Source organism: Microtus oregoni, unplaced genomic scaffold (assembly GCF_018167655.1).
Source record: "Microtus oregoni isolate MIOR12 unplaced genomic scaffold, Mior012 000007F_ref0000211, whole genome shotgun sequence".
Lineage (NCBI taxonomy): Eukaryota > Metazoa > Chordata > Mammalia > Rodentia > Cricetidae > Microtus > Microtus oregoni.
Window position 1 is genome coordinate 21,282,489 of NW_024543066.1, and position 12,144 is coordinate 21,294,632.

Consider the following 12,144-nt stretch of genomic DNA (forward strand, 5'->3'; position numbering starts at 1 on the left):
TTTATTTTAATTTAATGAATTCTTATTTTATGTGTATAGGTTACTTTTCTGCATGAAATGTTTGTGTGCCACTCAGGTGCCAGAGGCCAGGAGAGGGACTCAGATCCCCTGGACATGGAGTCACAGATGGTTGTGAGCTACCATGTGGGTGCTGGGAACTGAACTAGAACCTTTGGAGGAGCAGCCAGTGCTCCTAACCATTGAACCATCTCCCTAGTCCTAAACAAGATTTTTTAATGTAGTCTGGTAGTTTCTCCCTTCTGAGTGACTGAATCCATTTGTATTGAGCCTCACCACTGACATGGTTGGATGCCTTCTTTTGCCTCTCCTTTCTCTTCAGTTTATTTAATGATACTCTGTTCCTCTGTAACTTCACTCTTCCTGAGTATCACCTAGCATGCCTCTGGGTTCTTTACTGATTTTTACCTGCATTTTCTTTGGTTATTTCTAGTGGCTGAGCTAGACCTTACAATACATCTCCTAACATGCCAAAATCAGCTTGAGGTTCAGGTTCATACCAGCTTCATTCTTCTGTTTAACATATGTCTGTGTGTGTGATGTATGTGAGTGTGTATTCATGTTCACGTGTGCAATGTGCATATGGAGTCCTGAGTTTGACACTGGAAATCTTCCTCCATCACTCTGTCTGTTTCTTTCTTTGTTTTTCAAGACAAGGTTTCTCTGTGTATCCTTAGTTGTCCTGGAACTCGCTCTGTAGACCAGGCTGGCCTCAAACTTGCAGAGATCCTTCTGCCTCTGCTTCCCAAGCGCTGGGATTAAAGGCATGCACCACCACCGCCCCCACTCCTCCATCACGCTTTACCTCACTCATCTTGGCTGAACCCAGAGCTCCCCCGGACATTATTCTAGCTAGTCAGCTTGTTTCCGAGATCCCCTGCCCCTGCCTTCAGAGCACTGAGTTTGCAGGCAGCCTCCCCACACATCCAGCATTTGCATGGGTTCTGGAGACCCCAGGGCTCTGTCTTCCTCTTCCCGTCTTCCCACTTACACATGGATTGATTCGCCTGTGGAGCCATCTCTGTAGACCACGAGCTTCATTCTTCATGGTTCAGTTCCCTCCCTCTTTGTTATGCATGGTATTATTGCTGTACATAGACTGTGTCTATATTTGTAGCAAAACTAACAATTGCAACATAATAAGAGTCCTTTGTCTTCTAAAGGAGCTAAGAGGAAAGAAAACAAAAATGAATCTATGGAGAAAAATGTACACACGTGCGAGCGCACACAACACACACACACACACACACACACACACACACATTTGGTTTTCTCTTGTCCTCTGAGACAAGATCCTTGTCTCCTCACTCACTGCAATTGTATTATTAGGGGATTGGATAGCCTCCCTTGCTGCGGATAGAGGATGGACTAAGGATCATTCCAACATTGCTGTGGAAAGTACGCTTAGACAGACATGCAACATGGAAGGATCTATTCCCATCGTAGGTTCTAGAAGAGGATATGGCACGCTCCGTGTGTGGTCATATGGAGATAGCTTGTAGGAAACAGGTTCAGCCAAGCAGGTGTGTGTGGCCCTGCACTGAAGAAGATTTGACTGTCTGTAGGGATCTCTGTAGATCAGGGGGTGACAAGGAAAATGTGTCACATGACCCAGCCTTATCACAGTGATTCACATGGTTGACAGGGCTGGCTGATCACAGGTCAATTGTGTGACTGTTGAGGCGTCAGGAAAATAAGTTTTTAAAAGATTTGTTTTTGTTATTTGTGTATGTGCGTGTGCACGCACGCATGTCCAGACGAAGGTATCACATCCCCTGGAGCTGGAGTTCCAGGCAGTTGTGAGCCTCCTGCCATGGGACCCGAACCTGGATCCTCTGCAAGAGCTGTCTGCGCTCTTAATCACTGAATCATCCCTCCAGCCTCTGCAGTTTTAAAAATACAACAGCTTTATTCTTCTACTCCTCCTTTATTCTGCAATTGTCAAATATGCTATATTTCTATGTGATGCAGTCCCGGTAATAAGTTTTCAAATGCCGTTCTGTACAGCTTCTTTTTAAATCAATTAGAAGAAAAGGGAAGAAGACTCATCCAGTCGTATGTTAGAATTCCCTACCGAATTATTTTATTAGCGTTTTATGTTTAGCATTCTGTGGTTTTGTGTGTGTGGGGAATCTATGTTAGTGTCCCCTGTTGCTTTTAGCTTGAAGAACTCAACAGCGATTGTAGGGAAGGAGCGCTCACAAGAAAGTATTCAGCCTTCATCTTGAAGGCCTCTATTTTATTTCAATTTCGAAAGTTAGCCTTTTATTTTTTATAAAGTGTACATGAGCATTTTACCTGCAATATGCCTGTGCATCAAGTGTATGCAATGCCCACAGAGGCCATCAGAGGGAGTTACATCCCTTGGAACTGAAGTGGTCCTGACTTCCTTACTCATGTTCTCCCTCCTTCTGCTCCTCATTGGGACCTTGGGAGCTCATTCCAGTGCTCCAGTGTGGGTCTCTGTCTCGATCTCCATCCATCACCAGATGAAGGTTCTATGGTGATATGCAAGATATTCATCAGTATGGCTATAGGATAGGGCCATTTCAGGTTCCCTATCCTCAGCTGCCCAAGGAACTAACTGGGGACATCGCCCTGGGCACCTGGGAGCCCCTCTAGGTCCAAGTCTCTTGCCAACCCTAAGATGGCTCCCTTAATTAAGATATATACTTTCCTGCTCCCATATCCACCCTCCCTTTATCCCAACCATCCCATTTCCCCAAGTCCCCCCCCCATCCTCCCCTTCTCACTTTTCTCTCCCCATCTCCCCTTTCCCCCATCCCACCCCACCCCCAAGATCCCAATTTTTTTGCCCGGCAATATTGTCTACTTCCAATATCCAGGAGGATAACTATATGTTTTTCTTTGGGCTCAGGACATTGAGCCTATAATTTATTAAACAATTTTCAATCTTGATTCTTCACTCTTCCAACCCAGACCTCTAATGGAGCCCTTCAAATAATAGTTTATCTTTTCATTTATTTTTTTCAACTCCAGATTTTTAGTTTGTTCAGTTTTATAATATTCTCTCTCTCTGTCTCTCTGTCTCTCTCTCTCTGTCTCTCTCTCTCTGTCTCTGTCTCTCTCTCTGTCTCTCTCTCTCTGGCTTTGTTTGGCCCCACCCCTAGCTCTGTCCCTCTGTTTTTATTTGCTGTTTTGTGAGTCATTGTCATCATCTTTCATTTGTTATTAACCATGCGTGTGTGAGGCTGTGTGCACAGTCTCCGTGTTTGCAGTGGCTGTGGTAAAGGCTTGTCTGCTCAGCCACACCCATGCCCTCTCAGAGGCGGCTTCTGTCGCCTTCTCCTCCATGTGAGCCAGGCTTTCCTTTCTCAGCGGTGTGGGCTCACTGTATTCCTTACGCCAGCACCCCCAAATCCCTGTCTTTTCTCTTTTCTAATAACTTCCAGCACCTTCTGTTGGCTCTCAGGACAAAGTAAAAGATTCACGTAGGCCTGGAATGTCCCACTTAGTTTTTGGGTAGATTTGCTAGTTGACATTTTGCCTGTTTGCTGTGTCAGTGTTTATCTAATATTTATCTGGATGTCCATGCCATTCATTTTTATACAATTTGATACTGATCAAGAGAAGGCACTATGTATATCCTAAGAACATTATTTTAAACAACCATAATTATAAACATCAGGACTTTGGCTTTTGTTATTGGCCCTACAGCATATATTATGTCTACCTTGGAATAGTCCCTTATCTCGTTCCTTGACTTTGCTGAGCTTTTCATATTGGGACAATTCATTTATATAATGTCTTTTGCTGGGTTTACCTAGTCTTACCTTCTCTCTTAATTGCTATTTCATCATTGGCCACTGTCCTAGCTTCCTTTCAACACGTCCATTCAGGTCAGTTGCCCAGCATTCGAGAAACGAGTCACTACTTTTAGTTTTTTGGGTTCTAGGAATTCCTTATATACTGGATGCAAGGGAGTTTATTTTGCACGGTTTTTTTTTGCATATACCTCTCCACCTCTGACTTTACTATTTTTTAATGTCAATTTTAATGAGCAGAAATATTTCATTTTGATAAAGATTAAAGTATGTATTTGTTATGAGTTTTTAATGCATATAAAGATATTTTTGTTTATATTAATATCAGGAAAATAGATGCCTATGCTTTCTTTTAGAAGTGCTATGTATGTTTTTCTTTTACGTTTGTCTCTTTACCACTTATATATCTCTTCTTCTTCCACGTTACTTTTTTTTTTATTCATGTTTTTGTTAACTTATTTGTGTGTAAGTGTGTATACATCACATATATGCACCACAGCCCACATGTGGAGGTCAGAGGACAACTTGTGGAATCAGTTCTCTCCCTCCACCGTGGTGGCCTGGGAATCGAGCTCAGGCTGCCAATCTAAGCAAAAAATGCCTGTCACCACCGAGCCGTCTCACCAACCCTCCAGATGTCTTTCTAGCTTTCCTTCTTTCAAGCTAGCTAAATGTTTCAGTGTTCCATTTTAATTATCTTATAGCTTTTTAATGAAACTTCCTTGTATTAAATCTGTAGTGTTTACTCAGGGATTGCAATATTAACCTTTTTTTTTAAGATAAGGTCTCACTATGTAGCTTTGGCTATCCTGAAACTCACTACATAGGCCAGTCTGGCCTTGAACTCACCAAGATCCACCTGCCTCCGCCTCCAGTGTGCTGGGATTTAAGAGGTGTGCCACCACACTGGCTGCAATATTAAATCTTTTTATTTACAATTTGATTTTATGTGTATGTATTTTTTTCTTGCATGTATGGCTGTGTACCACAGTCATGCCCAGTACTCGTAGACTCCAGAAGAGGCATGAGATCCCCTGGCAGTGGAGTTAGAGAAGGTTGTGAGCTGCCATGTGGGCGCTGGAAGTCAAACTCCAGTCCTCTGGAAGAGCAGTCGGTGCTCTTAACAGCCCCTTGGTAATTCTTAATATAGCACTGTCTATATAGAGTTACTACTGAACCACTTCATGTAAAATGCAAGATGCTTGTGACAGTGTGGCCTCATTTACCACCGCACCTAAAAGGCCTGGTCTCATATCTACATACCTTGATCACTTTCTTTAGATTGTTGCCTTGCCTGAAATAAATTTAGAGAAAGAAATTGGACTTTTTATATTTTCCCATGTAATTATCATCCCCACCATATCTCATTCTGATTTCCTCCATACTAAAGAACTTTGACATCCCCACGTCTTTTATGGACAAATTCTTATTTCCACTTTCCCAGCTATTTATATCTACACATTTATTTATTTACATATGCTTCATCACTGACAGATGACTTCTCTAGATTAGGAACCAGGTCACTGGGTCATAATGGGTTCTTTCTTGCTGATTTGAAGATGCCATTCCATCTCCTTGTCTCATCCATTGGTGGACATTCATACTGCTGTCTGCCTACCTACGCTGGGTCATTCTCCTTTGAGTGCTGTCAAGACTTTGTCTTCATCTTTGGCTCTAATTCACGAGGTCGCATCCTACACACTCTGAGGGCTGTGCTCTGCCCACGTGTGAGCTACGATCCTAACGTTTCCCACCCCATCCGTACTTTATTCACAGTCTCTAAATTCCTTCTGTTTTCTTTTTCTCTTCCCCTCTCCTTTCCTCCTGCCCTTCTCCTCAGCTTTCAGTTTCAATCTGATGTACTCTCCCAGTATCCTAAAGAACATTTCTTTGTGTTTTCTGTAGCAGTGTCTAATGTAAATAAATTATATACTTTACACTAATCTAGAGATAATTAGGTAGATTGATACAGTACATATATTTTTCATTGTATAAATTATGTTTAAAATTTAGGTTAATTACTTTAACGTGTGCGAGTGTTTTGTGTGCATGTGTGTATGTGCACTGTGTGCATGCCTGGTACCTGCGGAGATCAGAAAAGAGCATCAGCTCCTCCATGTAACTGTAACTATGGAGTTGCCATAGTTGTGAATGACCGTGTGGACGCTGGGAGCTGAACCAGAGTCTTCTGCGAGAGCGGCAGGTGCTCTTGCCCGCTTAGCCTTCTCTCCAGCCCCACACGTCTTGGCTACTGAAGGGGAACTGCTTTCCTGCTCCTGGGACTCAGCTGCTCCTCTGTTAGCTCATGCTCTGTTAATCCCATTGCCATGGGACACTGATGCTCTGTTCATAGTTTGTAGTCTTTTTTCCTCTCTGCTTCTAAGAAGGTCGTTTCCGATGATTTATCTGATGTCTGTCTCCATTCTACTGTTGATACTTTTCAGGGACTATTTCATTTAGGAAATGACTCCTTTGTCTTTGAGGCTTACATCTGTTTCTCATGTTCTTATATTCTCTTTCAGTCTGAAAATCCTGTTTACTCCACATTTTTTTTCAGTCCTCAAATAATGTTCAAATCTTTGTCTATTCCATAAGCAGTTGGTAATTTGGGTTCACTCTCTGTGAATGAATATTTCCAGATTTTACTCTTTCTGTATGTGACTACTGGTCAGATTTTACTCTTTCTGTATGTGACTAGCACATCTGGATTCTGTGGTAGACACTGGGGGAAGCATTGTAGGAACCCTGGAATCAGCTATGCTCTCTGAAGGGTGTTGGTTTTGCCTACCACTCACTTGCCGAGATGCAACCTGTGAACCCCAACTCCTCTATAATGGGCAGAAGAAAATCTCCCCTCATTCTCTGCAGCTTCTCGGATGTTGTCTTCTGCCTCCTTCCTTGACACATCCCCAATGTATGTACAATTCACAGGTGCCAAGAATTGTGGGAAATGGTACCTTGGTGTCAGCGCTTCTCTCCAAGGTCTCATCTCCCTGAGATCACCTGCATTTCTCCACCTGTTCAGATTTCCCCTTCTTCTGTTCTTCCTTTAATCTCTTCACCACACAGACCTGAAGGGCCCTTGGGGTTAAAGTCCTGTGCATACTAATTCTTCCGCAGCCACTGCCTTCATTCAAGACCGATGCTAGTCTAATACCTGCCTGCTCTAGGTTGCTCCTTGCTGCCTTCAAAATATTCAAAATACAATGCACAGTTGATCCTTACCTTTGCACCCGCTTGCTGTGATGCGGGCCTCGCCACATTCACAGCGGCCTACCCCACCTTTAAAGTGGAAGGCTATTTTTCACAGCTTAAAATTCACGCTGGCAGTCACCTTCTGTCCGTGGAGCTTTCTGCTCACAATGCTGCTGGTCCTCAGAGAATACCCTTTCAGACAATGGCATGGAAGTTGGTGGGTACAGAGACCCCGATAAATACAGAACCCTGACATGAGATGAAAAAGGGTAGGAGGACCGGGCAGTGGTGGCCCACACCTTTAATCCCAGCACTTGTGAGGCAAAGGCAGGTGGATCTCTGTGAGTCTGAGGCCAGCCTGGTCTGGTCTACAGATCTGGTGCCAGGACAGGCTCCAAAGCTACACAGAGAAACCCTGTCTCGAAAAACAGGAAAAAAAAAGAAAGAGAAAGAAAGAAAGGAAGGAAGGAAGGGAGGGAGGAAGGAAGGAAGGAAGGAAGGAAGGAAGGAAGGGGGCTGGAGAGATGGCTCAGTGGTTAAAAGCATTGCCTGCTCTTCCAAAGGTCCTGAATTCAATTCCCAGCAACCACATGGTGGCTCACAACCATCTGTAATGAGGCCTGGAGCCCTCTTCTGGCTTTCAGGCATACATGCAGACAGAATATTGTATACATAATAAATAAATATTTTAAAAAAGAAGAAAAAAGGAAAGAAGGGAAGGAAGGAAGGAAGGAAGGAAGGAAGGGGGAAAGTATAGGAGGGAAAATGCTGGAAACAGGTGGATGGAGACCAGATTGCAGTTGCTTTATTGTTCTGTTTTAACCTAGCCTCTCCTGAGACTGACAAATGCCTGCTGCCAGTCTTGGGGTGTGGTGTAAAGGGCCCAGGAGGGCATGAAAGAATCCATCAGGGTGGGAGCTGACCTGAAGGGCAAACGCAACGACTTCCGTCTGTAATTGCACACCTAGATGTCTGCACCTAACGCACAGAACTTTTCTACTGGGTAGGTAAATTTAGCGGACTGGAACATTAAAGCGAACACATTGAAATGTATGCTTTGTGTGGACAAACGTACAGGATTTTTAGTTGAATTTGCAGCTCCTGATAAAGCTTAGCTGTTAGCTGGGGAGGAGCCTGTGGTCACAGTCAGAGTGGAGAGAAGGATTAGGGCAGCCCCCCTACATTAAGGGGGGCTACATTAATGGGACTTCGCTGGAGCCTGTGGGTGCCCACATTACACTAAGTACTGCACACTGCCGAGGGGGCTGGAGGAGACCTGCATCCTTGTGAGTTAATCAGAACTCCTAGGAGGCCCTTCAAGTCCAAATTTAGCCTAAAGAATAGGTTTTCTTTGATCGGGACCTAATAGCTGTCAGGAAAATAAGGGCAGGGGGTGGGGAGTGCAGATGCCTGTTGTGGGCCCTTTAGGTAGAGAGTGACTTGAGGCTAGCATGTCTTCCTGTGGGACATCTTGCTCTATTGTGGCTTTCCACTTGAGTCGGGGACCTAATCCTCACAGGGTCCAACATTGTTAGAGCCGTGATGTCCCGCCTCGAATGCTCTTGTGATAGAGACATTTCTCCATTTGTCTAGTCTGTGGTGGACTCAGGGGCAGCTGCTGCTCTGTGATGATGGACCCGCCCATCAGTTACCCTGCAGCAGTTTGAGTGAGGATTAGGAAGCCCAGGTGTCACTATTCTGTGACAGATAGCGGTAACCCCAAAGTGAGCCATTTGTTTGGTTTCATAAGATCATGTTGAGACACCTGCCCAGAGACACAGCAGTCGTGCATGCTGGGAGCAGGATTGTACACAGACGGGAATACCTGGTGAAGAGTGAGCTGTGGTACCCACCGCAGTGTTCAGCAGGCTCTGGCTGTATGCTGGCTTCTGGGCCTGTGGCGGCTCTTCGTCACTGTCATCTCTGATGGGGCTTAGAATCACCGTGGAAACACTGGGTCTATGAGTATGTTTTCAAAACATAAACAGTAAATATAAAATGCTAGGTTTTAACAGAACAGGGAAGACCCATGCTGAATGTGAGTGGCACCATCCCATGGCCTGGGGTCCCAGGCAGAACAGAGACAAAAAAGTGGGCTGAGTTTCGGCCTTCATCTCTGTCTGCTTCCTGGAGTGAGCGCAGTTGTGACCCACTCCCTTACACCCCTGTTGCCATGGCTTCCCCACCATGACAGACTCTACTCTCAAACCATGAACTGAAATAAACACTTCCTTCCATAAGATGCTTTTGACAGGTGTTCGCCGCAGTGATGAAAAAAGCAATTAATTAACTCAGGTCTCATTGGGTTAAAGGTCTTCTTGCTTATCTTTTGCAAATGGGGAGCCTGAACCCTGTGCTGGTAGGTTTTAGAATTCAAGTGCAACCCCAAGACATCCCAACACCCAAGTCTTCATCCTTTCCTTTCGGTGGGAAGAGAGCTGGAGCGCAAAACCTGAACAGGTGTTAAGATCTGTCCGATGGAGTCCCGTCATCAGTGGGCACTGCTGTCTTCCTGAGTCTGCGGGCTCTTGTGGCATCTCCTGGTACTCTTCATTAACCTCTAGGGGGGTTAGAAGGAGCCACACAGGTGAAACTAGGTCCCTTCTTCTTCCCCCCTGTTTCTACCTGCTCCTGACCCTCTGCCCTGTGTGGATGTATTACAGACTCATCATTCCATTTGGGAGAAGCAGGTCTGAGCCTTTGGGCTGCTCCAGGATCATGGGATAGAATCAGGGTGCCCTCTACACATCTACCTGTGGGGGCTCATGCATACTCTCTCACACAGCCATACATACCCTCAGTAATTCCTGTCATTGTCACTTTTCATCTGCCAGAGGTGACATCGCAGTTTCTGAGGAGTTATCTCTTCTCAGTTAGTTGGCACATCTCATCAACCTTAAACTCCCTTTCTCAGTTGCAGAGTCCCTGGCAGCCTTGGCCCTGGCATGCTGGCCAGATCCCAGACACAAGGGATGTTTGGTGGGCGGAGCCATCTCAGTGGGAGATTCTGTACTTTGAACTCCCTGGCTTTCCTCCATCCCATCCAGGACATCTCAGAGTCACAGATGGGACCGTCTCGGCACCCCTCCCCTTCTCTGGGCAACACCTGAGAGAGGCAGGGACCACGCTGGTCTCATCTGTGGCCATACCCCAGAGGCTCAGAAGCACCTGCACACTCAAGTGCCCAGCCAGTGTGAGCATTCAGAATGAACGCTCTTCAGTACATCAGGCAAGCTGATAAACCAGCTAAGGTCACATGTGTTCTCATCTCCTGGCTGGAAAACAGAGCTCTCCAGGATGGCACGAGACAATTGGTGATATGCTGCTCTTGGTGTGTGGTTTGCGGTCATTGTGGTTAATGCCAAGATCGAGGGATGGAAAACCCCTGCACTTCCACCTTTCCACCTCAGCAACAGCCCAGGCGGGTGTTCACTCCACCCACCCTCACCAGGTTCATGCTCCCCTCTGCCCTAAGGTCCTTCCTCCATAAGCCTCTCACCCCAAGTCTCCTGGCAATTCCTCGGCTTCCAGTTGTACCACTGATCAATAGGCCATGCAGACCTCAGAGATGGCTGACAATGCTGACATCTTGGAGGCCTTTGGATGTGGGAAGGTGTGTCACAACCTCTGGCCTCTTTGGTCGCGTCATCTGTTACCTTGACTATGAACACAGAGAGTGGTAAGGAGGAGGAGAGCGGTACCCACGATGTGAGCAAGTGCCGTTGCCATCTCCGCCTCGCTGTACGCGCAGTGAGAGCAGGAGCGTGATGTTCCGTCAGAAAGCTTTTGATAGAACTAATGTTCACATCAGCTGTTTCCGAGAAGCCAAACTGCATGCAAATTGAGAAGCGAAGCTTTAAAAAAAGAGTTTTCTTTTCAGCCTTTAAGAAATCAGCCAGAGAACTGAGTGATGAAATTAACTAAGAACAGATACTGCTCTTGCCGAAGACTCCGTTCTGTTCCCAGCACCCACGGCAGATGGCTCACACCAGCCTGTAACTCCAACTCCAGAGGACCCAACACTCTCTTCTGGCCTCTGCAGGCCCTTGATTGCACCCTCCACCTCCCCCCTCCTCTCTCTCGCCCCTTCTCAGTCACACACACACACACACACACACACACACACACACACTTTTAAAAAAACAATAGATGTGGGGCACATGCCTTTAATCCCAGCATCGGGAGTGTACAGCTTTTTGTCAACTTGACACAAACTAGAGCCATTTTGGAAAAGTGAACCTCACTTGAGAAAACATGACTACCAGATTGGCCTGTGGCAAAGCTTGCCGCTTTTTCTTGTTTGATGATTAGTCTGGCGGGGTTCAACTCGGTTGTAGTATGTGCCATCCCTGGGCTGGCATCCTATAAGAAAGCAGGCTGAGCAAGTCATGGAGAGCAAGCCAGTAAGCAGCGTTCCTCCATGGCCTCTGCATCAGCTGACTCCAGATTCCTGTCCTGTTTGAGTTTCTGTCCTGACGTCTCTTGTTGATGGACTGTGTTGTAAAACTATAAACTGAAATGAACCCTTTCCTCCGCTTTTGTTCATGGTGTTTTATCACAGCAATAGAAGCCCTTTAAGACAGGAGGGAAGAGGTAGGCAGATCTCTGAGTTCGAAGCCAGACTGGTCTACATAGCAAGTTCCAGCCCAGCTAGTGCTGCATAGCGAGAACCTGTCTCCAGTGCTGGTGAGGATGATGAGAAGATTAAAAGAACCAGTCTGGAGGGGGACAACTGTGCTAACATTTATATTCAAGGCCACTTAAATATGAGTGCCAACTCCAGCCCAGAGCCCTGTGCATGCTTCTCTTCTTCTGTTGGATGTGTTTATTCTGTTCCTCTTGCCATTTCACCGTATGTGCAAGCCAAACTCTGAGCTGGTTAATCAAACATTTGAACCTCTCTTTCTTCAGTATAAGGATTCATAGTCACTCCTAGTTTTGTTTGTTTGTTTGTTTGTTTGTTTAAAAAAAAGCTTCCCAGAGAGAGTCTGCTGCACATAAAGGGAGAATGTGCTGTCTCGGGTTGGGTGGGGGAGGCAGGGATCTAAGTAGCACTGATTTCTGTTACAGGATTATGGATGAGGAAATCAGGTACTTTTATTTAGGAAGAAGGTGAATCCATATGGGTGAAATGGTAATAGTAACG

At 45.6% G+C, this 12,144-nt stretch overlaps 1 protein-coding gene across 3 annotated transcripts in view; it reads left to right on the forward strand.

Moving 5' to 3' along the window:
• Cracdl (CRACD like) overlaps positions 1–12,144 on the forward strand; it is a 123,602-nt gene that overhangs the window by 70,190 nt on the left and 41,268 nt on the right. The gene's annotated exons all lie outside the window — the stretch shown is intronic.